Here is a 23,102-nt window from a genome sequence, read left to right on the forward strand (position 1 = left end):
CATCCTCTATAGCAGTCTCAAAAATGTTAAGAGTCCAAAGTTCAAAGAGTATCTGATATTAATCCTATCATGTCATACAAATCACATATATTTTCAAAAACAAAAAGAACCTCATATGTCTTCTTATAAAAAGAATACATTTCACCATTCCTAAAGGTCATTGTGGGGAAATCCTGTAACTAAAGAAAACCCAAAAGACAGCTGAGCAATCTCTAAACTCTGCATGTTCAAGTCTGATGTCAAAGCATTTTTCTGATCTATAAGTCCTTTCTGAATTGCTTACTGAAGCACAATTGTTTCTGCTTGAGTGGTTTTATTCCCTTAAAACAGTTTTCCTGAGCAGTTATGAGACATTTATAACATCTCAAAATCTTGGTGTCTCCAAGGTAATTTCAATATTGAAGCTTCTTGTTTCAGTGTCCTGGATCCACACATGATCTTCACTACTCCTCCAAAGAGACTGGGTCAGTGTTCCAGCTCTGCCCTCTCTATCACTCTAAGCTCTGTTTGGCTCCAATCTCCTGCTCCATCTTTTCTTGCTGTTCATCCCATGGTACTTGCATCTTCAGGATGCTGAGTTCCTCTGTTGCAACAAGGCTTGAGCTATAACCTACCTTACACTTGCTCAATGGTGCCAAGCCTCAGCTGCTCTGCATGACAACTTCATGCATTCAAAACCAGTAAAACCTGGTGCTTCTGACACATGACCAACTTCAACTACACTGCTAGGTCCTACCTTGATCTCTGGAACACACATTTTTTTGTCACTCAGAATAAACTTCCAGGAATATTTTTCCTCAGTGATGCTGATTTCTTCTCCATCTCTTCTAATTCTTGAACTACAGCTATTCAGCATTAATTGATTCACTAGTCCATTCTATTCTTGCCTCTAAATCCAGAGCCACATAGACAAAGCTGCTGAGTTCTGCCACTTGGTGTGGCTAAAACATAGCTACTTCCATTACATTATCATCCACATTCTATTTTTCAATAACTTCACTGACTAAGTTTGGTGGTCCTGGAAATTGCTCAATAGATTAACCTTGAAATCAGAGATATGCAGGGTTCTTTCTCCTGAAGAATGGGATAAAAATCATGTAACACCATACCTGGACCAAAGCTTTTAATTTTAGATCTTAAATTGAAAACCTAGAATAGCAATCAAGATCCATGCCTTCTCAGTTTGACACATATTTGTATCTTCATATCTCCAATTGAAAGCAAAAACCAGGTAATAATAATTCTTAACATGATATAGTTCACATTCATACAATTGCAAATCCATATGCTTAGCTGGATGGATTCTTGCCCTACATAACCATTCCTTTAATACCACTGAATATCCGTGGTCACAGGACTTAGCCTCATTTAACTTCCTAATTATTGCCTTGCATTTTGAACCATAGGCTTCTCTCTAGCACATAGAATTTGGAGACTTCGCCCTTGTAAATATACTTTACCGCTTTGTTTACATTCGTAAGGTTTCTCTCAATTATGTGTTCTTTTATGTCTTTAGAGATTAATGTAACCTGCTAAGGCTTTACCACATTTATAACATTTATAAGGTTTCTTTCCAGTATGTGTTCTTTTATGATACTGAAGATTATTGGATACGACAAAGGCTTTACCACATTGATTACATTTATAAGTTTTCTCTCCAGTATGTATTCTTTTATGATATTGGAGATGACTGGGTCTGGCAAAGGCTTTACCACATTGATTACATTCATAAGGTTTCTCTCCAGTATGTGTTCTTTTATGATATTGGAGATTACATGATACTGTAAAGGCTTTATTACATTGATTACATTTATATGGTTTCTTTCCAGTATGTGTTCTTTTATGATATTGGAGATGACTGGGTCTGGCAAAGGCTTTAACACATTGATTACATTTATAAGGTTTCTCTCCAGTATGTATTCTTTTATGATATTGGAAATAACTGGGTCTTGCAAAGGCTTTACCACATTGATTACATTCATAAGGTTTCTCTCCAGTATGTGTTATTTTATGATATTGGAGATTATTTGATACTGTAAAGGCTTTATTACATTGATTACATTTATATGGTTTCTCTCCAGTATATGATCTTTTATGTTATTGGAGATGACTGGGTCTGGCAAAGGCTTTAACACATTGATTATATTTATAAGGTTTCTCTCCAGTATGTGTTCTTTTATGACATTGAAGGTTATTGGATATGGCAAAGGTTTATCGAATTGATTACATTTATAAGGTTTATCTCCAGTATGTGTTCTTTTTGATTTCGGAGATTACTATATACGGCAAAGCCTTTATCACACTGATTATATTTATAAGGTTTCTCTCCAGTATGTTTTCTTTTATGATATTGGAGATAACTGGGTCTTGCAAAGGCTTTACCACATCGATTACATTCATAGGGTTTCTCTCCACTCTGACTTCTTACATGCCTGCAAGAATAATTGCCACATGTGAAATCGTTTCCACATTCATTACCCCGATCAATCGTTTTATCAGTATAAATTAAGTTTACAAGTTCATTTAATGGAATAGAAGCTTCAGATCTTAACGTTTTATCACATCATATGTTTGTTGTTTCTGGAAGGAGGGCCCACCTCCCTGTAACTAAAACGTGCAGGCCAATAGAACTTAAGTACACAGGAAAAGGAAGCAACTCTTTTCCAAGTGGGCCACCAAGTGTGATAGGTTTCGTGTGGGTCTTCTTTGTCCATGGATGGGTGTTTGCAACCAAACAGTGAGGACAAATGTAGCATCCATGGCGATCTGGAGTGAAATGGCTGTAAGTATTATAAAATGATTATTGTCCTGATGTCAGCACAGTGAGTCGATTCTACTTCATTGTCCTAGAAATAAGGTATATAAAGGCTTTTAGGAATACAGGTGGAAGGGATTAATTGGTCATAAAAGTACACCTAACTATCATGTGGGCGGGAAAGCCAGCATGGGACTTTTGGGCTGAGATTAAGCAGCTGTGCACAAGGACACTGTTTAGATAAGGTCAGGCACCTGCACTCAGTGACATTTTCCAGACAAAGTCAGATAGAAAAATGGAAGCCCTGCTGATAAAGGGAGTCCTCCATTTTGTGCTGAGTTCCACTCAGACTTGGGGCCTGCAATATTCAAAGAGGTCCAAAACCTTGATTTCAGAAATCATGGATCTTGGCTATGTGAGAAACCATACCAAATACTGGATGCTGATTCAAAATATAAACAGCCTAGGAACCTGCCAGCTCTCCAGGTGACTGTCCCATAATTGTCTGTGTCAAGTGATTTCTAAAGGTCATTCAATTTTTCTATCAGTTCAGTACCTTCAGGGTAACAAGGAAAATGTTAATTAATTAATACCATTAAAGTCCTTGATCATTGGCTAACTGTCTAACTTCTGTGCTGTGAACTGAGTTACGAGGTAGAAGGAGCATTGTATGGAACACAGTTGTGGTTAATTAGTCACTCAGCAAGCCCATGGATAGTGGTTTTGTCAGAAGAAAAATATGCATGAAAGTCAAAATCATAAGCAAATATGTATCTAGTCCAGGAAGAAGAATACATTGTCCTAAGTACAGAAGAAATATTCCAATGTGGTCAACCTGCCATCAAGTCAATGAGTGGTCAACCCAGGACATAGTTCCGCATCCAGGGTTCAGTGTTGGTCTCTGCTGTTGGTAGATCTGGCATTCACCTGCAGATGTGGCCATGTCAGGCTTGGCGAGTAGAAGACTACTGTTACTCATCAATATCCCCACTGCTCCCACCATGTCCACTATGTTCATAAGCTCATTTGAAATGACAGAAATAGTTAGGGGACAATGCTGGGATCCCACATAGTGATCATCACCTACTTGATTACTGAGTGTTTGCTCAGCACATTACTTTTGACGAGCATTTACAAAGGACATGAATATCTTTACATCCTTTGACCATTTTGAGAAATCAGTCAACATCTTCCATTTTGTCTTTCTCAGCAATGTTATAATCATTCTCGTTCCAAGCCTCTGACAGTTAAGTCATTATAGTTTATAGTTCACGACTCCGTGAATAATCATTTCCAACCAAGTGTGTGGCCATGACTACTGCATGAAGCTCTGAACTGTGATGATTTCCCCTTACCGGTGTCTTTCAGAGCTGCCCCGGAAACACGTTTTCATGCTGCAGTTGTTCACTTCTGGATGGGGCCTGCACAATAACACGGATATTCACTTAATTTCACTGTTACAACTCTAAGAATGCAGTTTAAATGGCAAGAATGAATAAATAATAAAAATCTCTTTTTGAAAGTAAAATAGCTTACTTTTATATGATGTGATTTCTTCATTGACTCCTTCATTAAATGCATCAAGATTCACGCCATCTTGTTTGTTATAAATAATCATAAAACAAAAGATATTGATAGAACGTTACCTATGTGGTGTGTTCACTCACGTGTCCTTCCAGAGAAATCCACTGGAATTTTGGATAAACTAGAACATACTCCTACATGGACTGCCTCTCATATTGGAATATTCATAACTGAGAAGATATGCACACGATATAGGATCTGTCTATTAGATTTATTATTATTATTTAAGAATCATGTCTTCTCTTTTCATGTCTAAGTTGGTTTATCTCTGACTTTTAATTATATTTATATTGTGTGGGGCTTTTTTTCAGTAATTTTAGTAAATATAGGAGCCCATGCTACAAATGTGTCAACAATACCCATTTTTTTGAGAAATCTGTCCACATCTTCCATTTTGTCTTTCTCAGCAATGAAATAATCATTCTCTTTCCAAGCCTCTGACAGTGACATTGTTATTGTTTATACTTCACGACTCAGTCAATAATTACCCATTTCCAAACAACTGTGTGGCCATGACTACTGCACGGAGCTCTGAACTGTGATGATTTCCCTTTACTGGTGTCTTTCAGGGCCGTCCCAGGAAACAAGTTTTCATGATGCAGTTGTTCACTTCTGGATGAGGCCTGCATAAATAAAAAGGCTTAGTAAATGAAGACCTAGTCATCTTTCCCTCAGTCATTTGAAGGTCTGGCCTGCACCAGGTCGCTCTAGGTGCATGCGTGACAGCAGAGGACATTGTACAGGAGAACAAACTATAGGCACCTGGACAACTTTTATGTAACTTTCTTGTGCAGTCAGGACACGCTCAGGATGCTGGGTCGCTGCTTCTTTTCTCTGGTTGGGTCAAAATGCACCATGACGGTCAGCGGAGGTGTAATAACAACTTGGTGGCCCAGTGTCTGTTCAATTTCTACCAAGGTGGAGTAGCAGGCAAAGATCTGTCTCTAAAAGGGAAAATAGTTGGATAGAGTTGATGACAGAGCCCTGTTCCAATATCCACAATCTATGACTCACAATAAAGGCCCTGCCACAGGCTGCAAACATTTCTCTCTGAGGATGAGACTGGGAGAGCAGCCGCACAGCTGCTGGGTCCTGTTACACAGCCTTTTCCAGGTTTTGGCACTGAACAGAAATATAACAGCTTTCTGGGCTACTTGGCAAACTGGCTGGTGTAACAAACACAAATGAGGAGTGTGCTGTCTCCAGAATTGTGACAGACCCACTAATTGTTGCAATTCTTTTTTTTTTGAGGGGGATTGGCCAGGTGCACCAACTTAACTTTCACCTTGGAATTAATATCTCTGAATAACCTACACCTCTAGATTCCTAAGTATTTTACTAAATTAGAGGATGATTCAATTTTAGTTGGATTGATTTTCAGTCCTCTGATGCACTTATGGGTTACCAATGAGTTCACATTAAGTGACACCTTGTTCTCGCTATGTAATTTTGACATAATGTGCAATTTAATTGGTTAACATCTTATTTATTGGAAGACACAGATGATCAAGATCCCTTCTACCTTAGTTTTGACACAGGGCTGCAAACATGATATATCCTTAATGCAAAACTGTAAAGATATACTACTATCAATGCCAAATAAAACAAATTGCTTCTGCTGGTGTTAATGGAGATATAGTAACAAAAAGGCATTTACTAGATTAGTAACTACACACCGTGTACCAAGAGATGTGTTCATCTTCTGAAGTAAATGTGACACTAAGTCACCTTTTTACTTAGCTGCCTCCTCTCTTCTGTTTAATTTCTACTGTGGTGGAATAGCAGGCAAACATCTGTCTCTATAAGGGACAATAGTTGGACAGAGTTGATGGCAGAGCCCTGTTCCAATGTTCACAATCCGTGACTCATAATAAAGGCCCCACCACAGGATGCACACATTTCTCTCTGAGAATGAGACTGGGAGAGCAGCCTGCACAGCAGCTTGGTCCTGTTACACAGTCTTTTCCAGGTTTCTGAACTGAACAGAAAAATAGCCGCTTTCTGGGCTACTTGGCAAACTGGCTGGTGTAGCACTCAAGTGAGGAGTGTGCTGTCTCCAGAATTGTGACAGACCCACTAATTGTTGTGCTTCTTTATTTGAAGAGTGATTGGCCAGGTGCACCCACTTAACTTTCACCTTGGAATTAATATCTCTGAATAACCTACACCACTAGATTCCTAAGCATTTTACTAAATAAGAAGATGACTAAATTTTAGTTGGATTTATTTTCAGACCTCTGATGCCCTTATGGGTTACCAATGAGTCCAAATTAATTGACACTTTGGGATCTCTAGGTAATTTCTATATAATGTGCACTACAGATCATTAATGTCTTATTTATTGGAAGACACCGATGATCAAGATCCCTTCTACCTTAGTTATGACACACGGATGTAAACATAATATATCCTGAATGCAAAACTGTAAATGTATACTACTGTCAATGCCAAATAAAACAAATTGATTCTGCTGATGTTAATGGACATAAATTGGCAAAAAGGTATTTACTAGATCAGTAACTGCACACAATGTACCAATTGTTGTGTTCATCTTCTGAAGTAAGGATGACACTAAGTCACCTTTTTAACTAGCTGCCTCCTCTCTTCGCTGTTCATCACACTGCTGACTTCTAGGCTATAAACTTCTCTACAGGCTTCTGATTTCTTTCTCATATTCAGATGTGTTTGCTTATTCACTGCTTTCACTTTAATAAGTTTTTCTTGCAATAAGCAAAGTCAGAGTCTTGTTTTGAAGCAGGCTTTGCTGCTGCTTAATGAGAAAACAAAACCTCATGCTGGCCATTATGTGATGATCTTTTAGATGGCGGGTTTTCATGGCCTTCCCCTACTAGATACCCACCAGATCCATGTGTGGCCTCTGTATCTGGACCACGAATATGTATTTAATAACTATAGTTTAAAAAACCATATAGCTACTCTGACCAAGTTGGGGGAGCCATCATGAGCGATATTACCATTGTGAAAGAAGGTTGGATTCAGAAGAACGGATCTTTCACCATTGTTGCTAACCTGACTCTACTGAACTGGACTGCTGATGCATCCATGGCGTGTTTGTGAGTGGCTCGATCTGCCACTGCCTGCTGACCTGTGAACCAAACTGCCAATTTCCAGACCATATGGACAGGAGTTCCTCCAAAGAAACTTTTAAAACAGAGTCCTCTTTAGTGGAACCTACAGGCGGAAAGGAAGCACAGGATTCATAAGATGGCAGCTGGGAGAATATAAAAAGAAATTGGAAGCCAAGATACTTCCTTTTGAGGACAGATTTACAGGAGTGGATAACCTACCATTCATTCTAGGAATGAAACATATTTTCTTTTAGTTCACAATGTTCTTCACTAGCATTCTGCCTGACTACCTGCACTTTTATTGAAAAATTATTTGACCTTCTAATTAAAGTATATTTTGTTATGTCTTTGCTCTCTAATTTCCTTCACTACATCTACCAAGTCAATCATTTTAAGTATGTTTTAGAAAGTATGTACAAATATAAGAATACAATATGCTGAGTGCATTCCTGTTGGTTTTGTGTATATGGTCCAGGGATGAACAATTAGATGAAGACTTGTGTTGGATAAGCAATTTGAAAAGTCTCTCTGCCTCAAGCTAATTCTCCCATTTGAGAGACACTTGCTGTGTTTCCACTTTCATTGTGAACCCATATCCCTCTGGAATCATAAACCAAATTATACTTTTTCAGAGGTAACCTTAGACATTATAATTTATGGTTACAACAAAAAGGCACTAGTACCCGCCATACATTTTTACAACTACAAAAGATCTTTCATGTAACTTAAGAGAATTGTGAAATACATAAAAGGTTTCCTTACTATTGCCTTCATGTGTCTTTTCTCAATACATGTTTACAAGTGCAATTAAAATTCAGGGGCATCATAAAGTCTAAATTGATTCTTGCCACTTGCCACAGTTTTTTTTTAACAAAATAAATAATCTTGATTGAAACAATGTAAGTGTGTTGCTTCAGATCTTGCCAATTTCTTTGTAGTCACAGATTACATTTGGTATTCTTGATTGTTTTCAAAGACTACTGTAATATTTAAGGGCTTTAGTGGATTTATTGCATATCAAAGAGTTTCCTCTTGGACAAGGATACCAGAAAGGGCAAAATAATAATCCATTGTCTAAGTTTATGGGGTTTATCTGAATTATGGCTTTCTCTTATGAATTTTTCATAGTCTTTTTCTAAGATTACTGTTACAAGCAGAGGCTTTAACACATTGCTTATGCATAGTGTTTCTCTCCAGGATGTGTTCATTTATATATTGATAGATAAATGTGTTGTGAAAATGTCTTATCATACTTATTCACTTATTGCATTTGTAAGATGTGTTCTCTTATACATTTGATATGATAGATATTATATATATATATATATATATATATGTATATGTGTGTGTGTGTGTATATATATATATATATATATATATATATAGTGACTTACATATATATATGGATATACATGTGTGTGTATGTATATATATATATGTTAGGAACATGCAAAAAGAAATTTGTCCCAAGGACTGCTTTTTTGTTAACAACATCCATTTAAACGTAAGTTCAAACTGAATTGAAGTGCCAGGTGATAACTGACCTTAGTACTTAACAGTATCTAGGTAGCTTTCATTATTCATGTTTTGTCCCCCAAAACATAACAACTATTCATAACCGTAATTTCCATTACTCCTGTTTTATTCCTCAAAATATAATGCTTGTTCCTATCTACCAAAGAACATATGACTATGATAGGCGAGAACATAACATCTATATTCTATATCAGTTGAAATAATTAAGAGTAGAAAAAATGTAGTGATTGAAGGGAAAATATAGATATAACTTGTCACTGATAATTGTGAATTTCAAAAATGGAAGCTACATAACTTTCAGACTCTGTGTGGATAGGGGTGGAATATTTCAGATAAGCATGGGAGTGTATTTTTCTCACCTGGATTTATCATTACTGACGTGAGTACATTAATTTCTTTTCATTTGCATTCTTCTGAATTTTGAGTTGTGATGGACTTCAGTAGACCCACAACATAAAGGCTTTACCACAGTGCTGTATTTCATATAATTTCTCTCCAGTATGCATAATTTCATAATGATAAAGACTACAGATTTTGCAAAGCCTTCACCATAGCAAATCTATTCACAAGGATTATCTGCTAATCAGTACTAATTTTTACATGATGGAGAAGATTGCAGAATCATGCAGAAGTTTCAGCAACCTAAATTCGCTCACTTTATTTCTAAATTAGATTTTCAATTACTAAGAATAGATGAAATGATCAATGCAACTTTTATAAAAGCAAACATTTAATTGGGGCCATGTTTCAATTTCAGAAGTTCAGTACATTTTCCTCATAGGAGGAAACATGGTACGCAAACAGGCAAACATAATGCTGGAGAAGCATATGAGAGTTCTATATCTTGATCCAAAGAAAGTTAGGAAGAGCCATCTTCCAGGGTGCTAAAAGGAGGGTTTCTTCAGCACTGGGAAGAACAACAAAGCCCACCCAAACACTGTTAAACTTTCTGCAAAAAACACACCTGCTATTAGTGCCACTCCCTCTAGCACATAAATCATAACTACCACATTCCACTGCCTGACCCCATATGATTGTTCAAGCACAAGAGTATATGGGGACCATACTTAAAGAAAGCATATTGCAAAACACATGATCTCCAATGTCAAAAGGCACCATCATCTATCAAATTCTCAAAAATGTTAAAAGTCCAAAGGTCAAAGACACTTCTGTGAATAATCCTAACATGGAAGAGTTATCAACTTTATTTTTGGAAATAATAAAGCACATCATATACCTTGAAATTCATAGGATATACTTTATTAATCCTAAAGTTAATCATGAGGAAATACTGGACCTAAAGAAGACCAAAGCCAGCAGAACAATCTCCAAACTCTGCATCTCCATGTCTGATGTCAAAGTGTTCTTCAGGTCTCCAACTCCTTTCTGCTTGGTTCACTGAAGCACAATTTGTTCTCTTTGACTGGTTTTATTCAATTCCTGAGCAGGTATAATACAGTTCTAACATCTCAAAACGTGGGGTCTCTAAGATAACTTCAATTTCATAGGTTCTTGTTTCAATGTCCTGGATCCACACATGATCTTCTCTGCTCCTCCAAAGAGATTGGATCACTTTTCCAGCTCTGCCCTCTGTATCACTTTAAGTTCTGGTTGACTCCATTCTACTGCTCCTGTTGTTTTTGCTGTTCATCCCATGGTACTTCAATCCTCAAGGTGCTGGGTTCTTCTGCTGGAACTAGTCTTGACCCATAACCTCCCTTATGCTTGCTCAACGGTGCCAAGCCTCAGCTGTTCTGCATGACAACTTCATGAATTCGAAGTCAGTAACACCTGGGTTATTCTTACACATAACCAAGCCGAGCTGCACCATGAGGTCCAACCTTGGTGAGTTCTAGAACACACCTTTTTTGTCACTCAGAAAATACTACTCAGTTTTCACCACAGTGATGCTGAATTCTTTTTAATCACCTCTAATTACTAGCTAGCCAGCATCAATTGTCTCAGTAGTTTCTACTATTCTTACCACTTAAGACCGAGCTGCTGAATTCTGCTTTTTACTGGGGATGGAACGTGGCTCCTTCTATTACATTATCAGCAGCTTTCAATATTTCAAATATATCACTGCCTAATCTTGGCTTTCCTGGAACTTGCTTAGAGATCTACCTTGATCTCAGAGATCTGCATGACTCTGTCTCGTGAATGGTGGGTTAAAAAGCATGTAACCACATGCCTTGAACTAAGATTTTCTTTTTATATTTTAAAATTAGAACCCAGCATCCAAATCTACCCCTTGGCAATCTGACACATACTTGTATTTTCATATGTCTACATCAAAATAATAACCAGGTAACAATAATTCCTAACATGATACAGTTCTCTTTCATACAACTGCAAATTTATATGTTTAGCTGAATGTAATCTTGTCCTAATGTAACCATTTCTTTAATGCCATTGAATATCTTTGATCACAAAATTAAACTTCATTCAACTTCCTGATGATGCCTTGTATTTTGAACCTTTCTTTTTTTTTCCTTTCTTAGTTTCTATGCTTGTTAAAAACTTTCAGGCCAAATTCTATGCAGTGATTTTCATGACTTACTTTGTCAATACAATTAGTGTAAACAGCTTTACCTTAACCTCAAGGAAACTCTTCAGACAAGGGCAGCAAACTTCTTTGCAAAAGCATAAAAAAAATCTACAGAATGGAAATAATCCCAAGCACCCATGTCTATCACATCCTACTATGATACCCTCATAACTCCCACTTAATTCATGATCATATTCATTATGTTTCTCTCCAGCACACAGAATTTGGAGACTTATCACTAGTGAAAATAATAACCAGGTAATAATAATTCCTAACATGATACAGTTCTCTTTCATACAACTGCAAATTTATATGTTTAGCTGAATGTAATCTTGTCCTAATGTAACCATTTCTTTAATGCCATTGAATATCTTTGATCACAAAATTAAACTTCATTCAACTTCCTGATGATGCCTTTACCACATTGATTACATTAATACGTTTTCTGTCCGGTGTGTGTTCTTTTATGATACTGGATATGACTTCGTCTTGTAAAGGCTTTACCACATTGATTACTGCCATAAGGTTTCTCTCCAGTATGTATTCTTTTATGTATTTGGAGAGCAATGTGCTGTGCAAAGGCTTTACCACATTGATTACATTCATAAGGTTTCTCTCTAGTATGTGTTCTTTTATGATATTGAAGATGACTGTGATATGCAAAGGCTTTACCACATTGATTACATTCATAAGGTTTCTCTCCAGTATGTGTTCTTTTATGGTTTTGGAGATGACTGTGCTGTGCAAAGGCTTTACCACATTGATGGCACTCATAAGGTTTCTCTCCAGTATGTGTTCTTTTATGTATTTGGAGAACACAGTGGCCTGCAAAGGCTTTACCACATTGACTACATTCATAAGGTTTTTCTCCAGTATGTGTTCTTTTATGATATTGAAGATTACTGTGATATGCAAAGGCTTTACCACATTGATTACATTCATAAGGTTTCTCTCCAGTGTGTGTTCTTTTATGATATTGAAGATGACTGTGACATGCAAAGGCTTTACCACATTGATTACATTCATAATGTTTCTCTCCAGTGTGTGTTCTTTTATGTCTTTGAAGACTACCATGACACGAAAAGGCTTTACCACACTGATTGCATTCACTAGGTTTCTCTCCAGTATGTGTTCTTTTATGATATTGGAGATGAATGTGCTGTGCAAATGCTTTACCACATTGATTACATTTATAAGGTTTCTCTCCAGTATGTGTTTTTTTATGTCTTTGGAGATGACTGTGAAATGAAAAGGCTTTACCACATTGATTACATTCATAAAGTTTCTCTCCAGTATGTGTTTTTTTATGATACTGGAGATCACTGGGTCTTGCAAAGGCTTTACCGCATTGATTACATTCATATGGTTTCTCTCCAAAATGTGTTGCTTTATGATATTGGAGATGACTGGATCTTGCAAAGACTTTACATTCATAGGGTTTCTCGCCACTATGACTTCTTACAAGCCTGAAACAATAATTAGCACATGTAAAACCTTTACTGTATTAATTACTCTTATGAATCATGTAATCAGTTTGAATTATGCTTACAATTTGGTATATGGTAGAAAAGCATCAGATCATAAGGTTTTAGCCCTTTGCATGTTTATGGTGTTCTCCCTCATCATGAGCTGTTCAAGACACTTGTGATCGTTATTACATGGCTCATATTTATAACATCCTCTTTATATAAGGGATTTTTATATAATATATTTCAGTTATCTGAAGAGAGTTTGAACAACTCTCATCTTTGTAACACTAATTACATTCATAATTCTCCCTATAGAGTGAATTACAACACATTTTACTGTGAACGAGGATACACAGAAAAAATTCCAAATTCCTTGTACCCATAAAGATTTTCTACACTATGAGTTTGGGGATATTCCCCGTAAAACTATAAAACCACTTAGTTGCAAATGTACATCATATTCCTAATGTCTATCAAAGGCAGAATGCTACATATATTCTCATTGTTCTAGAACAAAAAATAATTTGTTTCTTACTTCAATATCCTTATAATCTTACTATAGACTATCTGCTTATTAGGATGTTTTGGATGTAAATTTTTCTCTATTCAATATACAATTTCTAAGTACTATGAGACTATACAGATTGACAGGTGCATAGCATAGTTCTTAAGGAACTACATATCAAATGGATACACTAACCAGATGTCAGATCTTAAGGTATATGGTTTTGTCAGAATATTATAATTAGAGCTACTCTTAAAGGACTGTTATTTTACACTCTTGCTTTTCAATGGAGATTCCACAACATATGTACAATTCCTCAGAGGCAAATTTGTATCAGCTTGCACATAAAAATTACCTTTCATGTCTTCTACTAATTTGACAATTTTCTTCAAGATGATGGTCTCCCCGATAATAGCCTAAAACACAGTACCAGAAAATCAATGATATACTATTAGAAATTAGGCAAAATTCAAGGTACTGTGAATTATCACTGCATCATGAATGTTACAATGAAAATACAGTAAAACTGAATTATTCAGCTCAATCTTCATTATTCACAATTAAAATAATAGAAGATCATCAATAACCAAGAAACATTTCTTTCCTTTAGAAAAAATATAAGTCTTACCTATAGCTTCAAGGTTCATGTAGGTTTCCAACATCACATCTTTGTAGAGATTTTTCTGGGAAGGATCCAGCAAATTCCACTCTTCCCCAGTGAAGTTCACATGTACATCATCAAAAGTCACGGCATCCTAAATATCCCATACATGTGTATAACACAAAGGATCATATTAACATCACTGTGAAGGAAATATATGCTTCCTCAAAAACATATACATATAATTTTGGCACATGATGCACTTATATTCTGACTCAGAATTTATAATCACTGTGTCATTTTAGAGGGATCTTGATTTATAAGATTTAGGTGTGTCAATTTTGAACATGTTGAATAGGATACTGCCTTGCCAGAGAAATGCCAAATTGAGAGGTTGATGCAGGGGAAACAGATCCACAATACGGAGCACACATCTGAAAAATTGTATGAACAATTACTAAGTACAAAACTCATGGGCAAGCTGGGTGTATTTGCTCATGCCTTTAATCACAGAGTTACAGGCAAGTATATGTCATTTAGCTTGACGACAGCATGGCCTATATAATGTGTTCTAGGAGAACAAAAGTTATATATTAAGAACATCAATACTCTACCAAAATCAACCAAGGAAACAAAAATGATAGAGAACTCACAATTCTTTACTAAATGTCCCTACAAAGAATCATGCATTCATTTCAGATCTGTGTTAATGTTGCAGAATCATGAAGTGCAACAATTTAAATTATAACATTAATAAATTTTAAATAATATTAATAAAATTTTACTAAAAGACAATGCATGATTAAATAGTTACAAATGAACAGATGAAAATAATAGTAATATAAATGTTGATTATAAATAAGCAATGTAGGTTTGGAGAGAGAATTCATCAGTGGAGAGCTCTTGCTTGTCTTCCACATAATGGTGGTCAATTTCTCACAAACACACAGGACCAACAACTACTCATTACTTCAAAATCAAGAGTTCTGAGGCCATCTTCTGACAATAGTAAAGGTGAGAAACATGATATTCTTATTCATGCACACAGGCAAAAGAGTCGTATTAATACAAACATTTCAGAACAAACACAAGACTGAGGCAGAATGGCATACACCAGGCACGCAATGACCCTGAAATTTCAGATAATATTGACATCATGAACATATGCCATCCTGAGAAATAGAAAAGAACCTATATATTTGGCTATATTTCAAAACTAAAGATATGGATATAAAACAGCTTAAAGACATGTTTATTTTACAAAAATTTTTGCAGGCAAATGTGTACAACTAGATAATATTATCCTGAATGAGGAATCCCAGACCCAAAAGGACATGCACGTATGTACTCACTAACAAATGAATAATAACCATATAGTACAGGATATCCATACTACATTTCTTCGCCCTGAAGAAGATAAACAAGCAGTAAGGCTAAGTGCTTGAATTGATGACTCAGCTAGTAAGAGCACTTACTGCTCTTGTGAAAGTCCAGCGTTCAAATCCCTCACCCACATGGTGGCTCACAACCACCCATAATGAGTTCTGATACCCTTTTCTGGTGTGTCTGAAGACAGATACCCTGCTTATAGTAATAAATAAATAAATAAATGAATGAATGAATGAATGAATAAATAAATAAATCTTTAAAAAAGAAAAGGAAGGTTAAAATGAGCATGGTTGAATCTTACTCAGAAGTGGAAATAAAGCAGACATAGGAGGCAGATGAAAGACAGAGAACTGGAAGGACCAGTAGTAAAGAAAGGGAAAAGGGAGGCAAGGAACATGTGTGGCGAGAGAAAAGGAAGGGCCATAGGGTCAGGAAAATGAACTGAAATCTGTAGCTGTCAGGGATCAAAGGGTGCATGCTTAAGGATACGCCACAGACAATGAAAGGGATGGCAAGAGGGAGTCTATGGGGGTAATCTTAGCTGAAATGCATAGTAGTGAGAATTAGACACTGAAGAGGGCCACATCCTAGAGTCAAGCAGGACACCCCCCCCCCAGTTGAAATTTAATTACAGCAAACAACCAGTTTACATACAACAAACGAAGCATCCCCCACAGAAATCAGGGTTTCAGTTAGGGGATTAGAGGTTAATGGTTAGGATCAGGATAGGGGTTGTTAGGGTTAGGAAATTAAGGGGTTAAAATAGGATTAGAAATTTAGGATAAGTCCCAGGATTAAACTCAGGTTTAAGGTTAAGCTGACCACCATTATTTTTGATGGTCCCACTGAATCAATAGTATTCCTATTACACAAAGAAAAAAATGCCAGGGTTAGGGTTAGTCTTTTTATAAGGAATTAATTCATTACTAATACAATGTTCTCCCTGCATGTATTCCTGCAGTCCAGAATAGGGTACCAGATCCCAGATCCAATTACATATAATTATGAGCCACCATGTTGTTGCTAAGAATTGAACTCATGGACTGATTAAGAACAGCCAGAGCTCTTATCCTCTGAGACATCTCCCCAGGCCTGACCCTGCCTTCTTAGTGTATATTATAAAAGGAAAATATAGTTTGGACTCAGGTGCATAGACACCACCCATGCTTCTACAAGAAAGTAACTAGTCCAGATGTTTCTAACAGAATTACAATCAGCCATGATACTGAAGTTATTCATAGGTCATGGCCTTAACTTGCAAGTAAGAAGCACCAGTAGAAATCTCACAGGAAGTCACATCTGGTTGATGCTTCCAATCCAACCCCACAGTGGACCTACCACCTCAGCACCCACTGCTCAGCTGCATGTTCCTCCCCATTGGTCAGTGTCCCATGCTCAGGTAGCTTTCTCATCCAGCCCAGGCCCACTGGCTTATGAATACTGTCACTCTCAGTGGAAGATCCTTCCCACTTCAATCATCCACACTATTTCACACAAACAACACCCAGCCATTCTGATGAGGGCACACCCTCAACTGAGGCTCCTTAAGATGACTGTAGCACTGAAATAATGAAATGCTGGCAGAATTTCCTCTCTCTTGACTATGTCTATTTGTGGATTTAGAAGATCATCTCTTACTGCCCATCTCCTCTCCTAGCTTTCAACATTAACCAGCAATCTCTCTTGAACATAACAAAAATGTCAGTAAAAGAGGCCACACTCTGCCAACACTATGAAAATCTAGACAGAAAACTGTAACACAGGAATAAACACCCTCACAAACAAGACAAACTGAGAAACCTTACCTAGACCAATAATCACTACAAATGATGCTGCCCAGACACCTGCATGGAAAGACAAGCAATACCAGGCAGAAAAATAAGTCACCATCCTCAGGTTATCACTCCTCTCCTTTCCCACAAACAACCTCTTTCACATCTGACTCTTACATGTTTCAGTTTAGTTTAGTTTCTCAGGACATGATAGAGAGGGAGAAGGAATAATAATAATAATAATAATAATGATAATAATAATAATAATAAGAAGAAGAAGAAGAAGAAGAGAAGGAGAAGGAGGATGAAGATGAAAAAGATCAATCAGCATAAAGGTCTCAAAAATATTTCAAATGAAATAATGAATGGAAAATTTTTCTAAAGCAAAAAACGTGCCCGTTAATGTACAAGAAACATCAAAAATACCAAACAATGGGAAAAAGTCCATTTGCTACGTAATAATCACAACACTAAACATATTAAATAAATATAAAAAAAGCTACAGCCAAAAAACAAAGTAAACAATACAATGAGTAATGAATGAAATCAGAACTATTAGATTCATATCTGTCTTCTATTTTTTAAGGAATTAATTCATTACTTATACAATGTTCTCCCTGCATGTATTCCTGCAGGCCAGAAGAGGGCACCAGACCCCATTCCATATAGTTATGAGCCACCATGTGGTTGCTAAGAATTAAACTAATGGCCTGTGTAAGAACAACCAGAGCTGTTAACCTTTGAGCAATCTCTCCAGCCCTAACCTTGCCTTCTTAATGTATATTATAAATGACAAAAAGGTTTGGACCCAGGTGATGCATAGTTATAGAAACCACCCATGCTTCTACAAAAAAGAAACTGGTCCAGATGTTTTGGACAGAATCACAATCAGCCAAGATACTGAAATTATTCAGAGATCATGGCCTGAACTATGAAGTAAATAGCACCACTAGAAACCTCAAAGGAAGTTACATCTGGCTGATGCTTCTGATCCAACCCCATAGAGGACCCACCACCCCAGTGCATACAGCTCAGCTGCATGTTCTTCCCCATCATGGGCAGTGAACCTGTACTCACCATGTCTTGATTTCAGCATTTCCCTGAGGTCCCCTCACAGGACACAACAGCAGAGCTCAGAGCAGGACACACAGAAGCATTCAAGCTGCACACCCACAGGGAACACCTCAGAAGGAGAAGGTGAGGGTGAAAGTGAAGAAGATCAATCAGCATAAATGTCTAGAAAACATTTCCAATAAAATCCTAAATGAAAATTTCCTAAACTAAAGAAGGTGCTTGTGTAAGAATAGCCAGAGTTATTATAAATATATAGCCAGAGTTAATGTAAAAGCATGCAATATACCAAGGAGATTGGGGAAAAGTCCATTTAATGCACATTAATTGAAACACTAAGCATCTAAAGTAAAGCAATTAAAAAAAAACCTACTACAGAAATTAACAAAACTAAAAAACAAACAAACAAACAAACAAAAAAAAAATCAAGTTACCCTGGGACCTAGCCCCGCCATCCCACTGCCCTTCACCCCAGCCAGCTGCAAATTGATAATTTATGTTCCTTGGGAAAGCACCAGCCCAGAACTTTGTAAACTCTACCAGGTCTTTGTCGTTTCACAGCCCAGCCTGTGTGTTTAAGGAACAGGATGCAGTTTATTGGCCTGTGAATTCCCTACCTGTCTCACCAGCTCACAGCCAGAAGCCAGGGCAGGGCGCATAGCCCAGCGATCCATGGTGGCCAGGCTTGGCTTCTGTTCCCACAGGAGGGTTGTGCTAGGAGGCCACTGTGCCCGCCTGGAGGAGCACAGAGAGGGTTTGCACTCCTCCCCGCTGCAAAGTTTCCAGAGTAGGAAGCCTGCGCCTTGCCCGGCCACTGTCCCTGCCTGGAGCACAGAGAGGGTTTGCACTCTGTCCCCCTGCAAACTTTCCAGAGCAGAGCGGGAAGCCCGCGCCTTGCCCGGCCATTGTCCCTGCCTGGAGGAGCACAGAGAGGGTTTGCACTCGGCCCCGCTGCAAACTTTCCAGAGCAGGAAGCCAGTGCCTTACCCGTCCACTGTCCCAGCCCAGAGCACAGAGAGGGTTTGGACTCCGCCCCACTGTAAACTTTACAGAGTGGGAAGCCTGCATCTTGCCCGGCCTCTCCAAACTTACAGACTGCTTCTGTGGAGAGGACAGGAGGATAGCACGGTGAGTCTTGAGAGCTCACAGACACCCATAGCATGGAGCACTATCTTCATCTGGATGCGCACGCGAATGCGGTCCCATCCCACATTTCCAGGCCCGGCTGCTCAGAGCCCAGGAAGCTCAGCAATCTCAGCAGTCGCTAAATGCACGCACTCACCTCCTTCCCGCCTCTGCCAGACCTCCGACAAACACGCACATTCAAACTCCCAGCCCACTTTCATTCATAAAATAGAAGACAGGAAATGACAACATTCCAGGAGGCTGGATGCAGGGCAGGCACTGCGGTGACGTCAGGGGTGGTGCCAGTGGTTGCCGGGTGACGGACAGGGACGCCAACATGGCGCCCACCAGGAGCTGAGGTGCACGGTCACGGGGAGGGGGCGGGGCGCGGGTGACGTCAGGGGGCGCGGGCAGCAGTTGCTGGGTGACAGTCAGGGAATCCAACATGGCTTCCGCCCAGGGCTGAGATAGATGGGCGAGGGGCGGGGTTGGCGTGACTGTCAGGAGCAGGGCCAGCAGTCTCTTAGTGACTGACAGTGAAGCCAATGTGACATTTTCACTGAATTTGAAGAAATATATAAATATGTGTGTTAAAATTGAAGAATTTGATGTAAAATAATACACATGAAAGTGTACACATAGATAATACATCAAAACTGCTTGACAAACCATGTAAAAAAATTCTAATCAAATTGATGGCTTTCATGGAAAATACTTCTTATAAAATTGAAGAAATATACAGAAAATTTATTTAAATTAAGATTTAGCATTGAAAATAAATACACATAAAAAGTTGACAAAGAAAACTAAGTGTATAGGCAAACTCAATTTTAGGAAAAAATTCAAAAATAAAGTATTAAAATTGAAGAATATGTTGGAAAATACTAATGGTAAAAGATGAATCATCTTTACTAAATCAAGCACTTACACTTTTCTTATTAAATTAATGATTTTCATGGAAAATATTTCTGATAAAATTGAAGCAGTGTATAGAAAAGTAGTGTTAAAGATTTTTCATGGGAAATTATTCAGGTAGTATTGTGTACATAAAAACATTTCTAAATAATTGAAAAAATAAATAGAAATATTTTCTGTTTAAATTAAAGTTTCTCTTAACTAATATTCAAGTAATATTGATGAAATATATATAGATATGTGTTAAAATTGAAGAATTAGTTGGAAAATAATAATAGTAAAATAGTAAACATAGAAAATATATCTAGAACATTGTCCAAGAACCTAGAAACAATTTTAATAAAATTGAAGATTTTGATGGAAAATATTTCTAATACAATTGAAGTAATATACAGGAAATATATTATAATTTAAGATATCAGAAAAGATAATACAGATAAAATATTAGGCATATAAAATATTTCTAAACTAATTGAAAAAGGTAGTAGAAACATTTACTGGAAATATTTGTGAAAAATTAAGTAGAACTTGAAATAGTGAAGGTTTTAATTGGAAAATAATACAGATAAATGGTAGACATTGAAGGGAGCTAGGATTTCTCAGAATCCATAGTTGAGGCAGCAGGCAGACTTAGGGCCTGGGCACGCCAGACAAGCTTGAAGCAAGGTTGTGATTGAGTCATTCCACAAACAGACTGGACATAAAAGATAAGGGACATGCCAGGGCAATCTTCTATGGTTCATATATCATCTGGACTGGAGTCTCCTGTCTCCTGTCTCTTGGATGCAGTTTACTAATGTCGAAGTGACCTTCTTGCTAACAAAATAAATCTCCCTCTTACATTGCTGATGGCCCAAGCTGTATGTATGCCAAAAAGCCCCTCCTGGTGCAAGAATCCCCCATCAATGTTTGGATCAGTAAATCATGTGTAACCAAGCCAAAACCCCTTGACTTTTCCTATATAAACCCCTAACTTTTGAGCCTCAGGGTCGACTCCTCTGTCTCTTGTGTGAGATACATGTCGGCCCGGAGCTCTGATAATAAACTGCCTCGTGGGTTTCCATCAAGTTGGTCTCTCATGTTTCCTTGGGTGTACGCTATCCCGAGAACGGAGTGGGGGACTCCCCAAAAAGGAGGTCCTACATTTGGTGCCCCGTACGGGGATATAGGTGGCACCCAGGAACCTCGAAGAACCCCTTGGAGGTATGCTTGTGTGTGTGTGTGCTGGCAATGTTTTTGTTCTAAATGTCCTGGGTGTCTGAGTGCCGCATCTCTGTGTATGTGTTTTGGTTTCAGTTTGTTAACAGATAGGAGTGGAAGCAGAATTCCACTCCACAGTTTGTTTGCAGCTGCCGCTGAGGGCCGTAAGGACCCAGCTGCTTTGGAGGGAGAAGTCCTAGAGTCCCAGAGGCTGCAACCTTGGAGGACTCTCCAAGGGTGAGGGACAGTCAGGGGGACCTGACTATGGTTTTCAGGAATGAAGGGGACAGTGTGCTTCTTCTACCGAGAAGGGAGTGGAAGCAGAATCCCACCCCATTAGAAGTTTCGTTTGGCTGTTTAAGTCCAGACACTGATGAGTGTGCTTGGTCGTGGTAGTGTTTATTGTTTGTGTTTTGTTCTTGTACCTTTTGTTTTTTTGATTTTGTCATGTGGCAGACAGTGACAACCCCTTTGTCTTTGACTAAGGACCATTGGATGGAAATTAGGGCAAGAGGATGGAATTTATCAGTAGAAATTAAGAAAAAAACAGTGGCAGATCTTTTGTGCCTCAGAATGGCCTGATTTTGGGGTAGGATGGCCACCCATAGGAACTTTTGCTTTGCCTACCATTAGGGCCGTGAAGGCTGCTGTTTTTCACAAAGGACCGGTATCAGATCCAGACCAATAGCCGTACATCACGGTATGGGAGGACTTGGCGTGATCCCCACCTCAGTGGGCCCAACCATTCCTCCCAACCTGTCGTTCCGGCTCCAGGATCCTGGCTGCCAGAGGAGATGCTGCAGATAAGAAAATGAAACTGAAGCCTAAGGAGGGGGGCAAGCGCAGCACTCCACTAGCACCTGTTCCTAAGATCTACCCTGAAATAGAAGAACCCCCTGAGTGGACTGCTCCTCCTCCCCCACTTTACCTTGCGGCCCCACTACCAGAACCCCAAACCTCAGCTCCGCTGGCCCCCCTTCTAGCTCCAGTCCCTGGGGCCGGAGGAAAGGGTCCCACTGCAGGGACCAGGAGTCGATGGGGAACCACCTCCAAAAGACTGACCGACTCCATTGTAGCGTCCCTGGCTGTGGCGCTTCCCCTTAGGGCTGTTGGACCACCTCCAAATCCAGATGACCAGGATGGTTTACAACTTTTACAGTACTGGCCTTTCTCTTCCTCTGATTTTTATAACTGGAAAGTTAATCCCCCCCCCCCTTTTCAGAAAACCCTGCAGGGCTTACAGGTCTAATAGAGTCCCTGATGTTTTCTTATCAGCTTACCTGGGATGACTGCCAACAACTTTTACAAACATTGTTCACCACCGAGGAGAAAGAAAGAATTCTCCTTGCTCCGAAGAATGCCCGGGGCTGGATGTCCTGTCCAGACTCTGGCTGGGATAGATGAAGGATTCCCCTTGATGCGTCGTCAATGGGACTATAACATGGCACAAGGTAGGGAACAGCTGTCCAATTACCATCAGGCTCTAGAGGCGGGTCTCAGGGGTGCCACACAAAGGACCACAAATCTGGCTAAGGTGAGAGAG

The 23,102-nt window shown here is 38.6% G+C and overlaps 1 pseudogene; it reads right to left on the reverse strand.

Annotated features, from left to right (window-relative positions):
- Positions 1-1,512: 1,512 nt before the first annotated feature.
- Positions 1,513-22,630, reverse strand: LOC127673253 (zinc finger protein 431-like; annotated as a pseudogene).
- Between the last annotated feature and the right edge of the window lie 472 nt (positions 22,631-23,102).

This window comes from Apodemus sylvaticus, chromosome 22 (assembly GCF_947179515.1).
Source record: "Apodemus sylvaticus chromosome 22, mApoSyl1.1, whole genome shotgun sequence".
Taxonomy (NCBI): Eukaryota; Metazoa; Chordata; class Mammalia; order Rodentia; family Muridae; genus Apodemus; species Apodemus sylvaticus.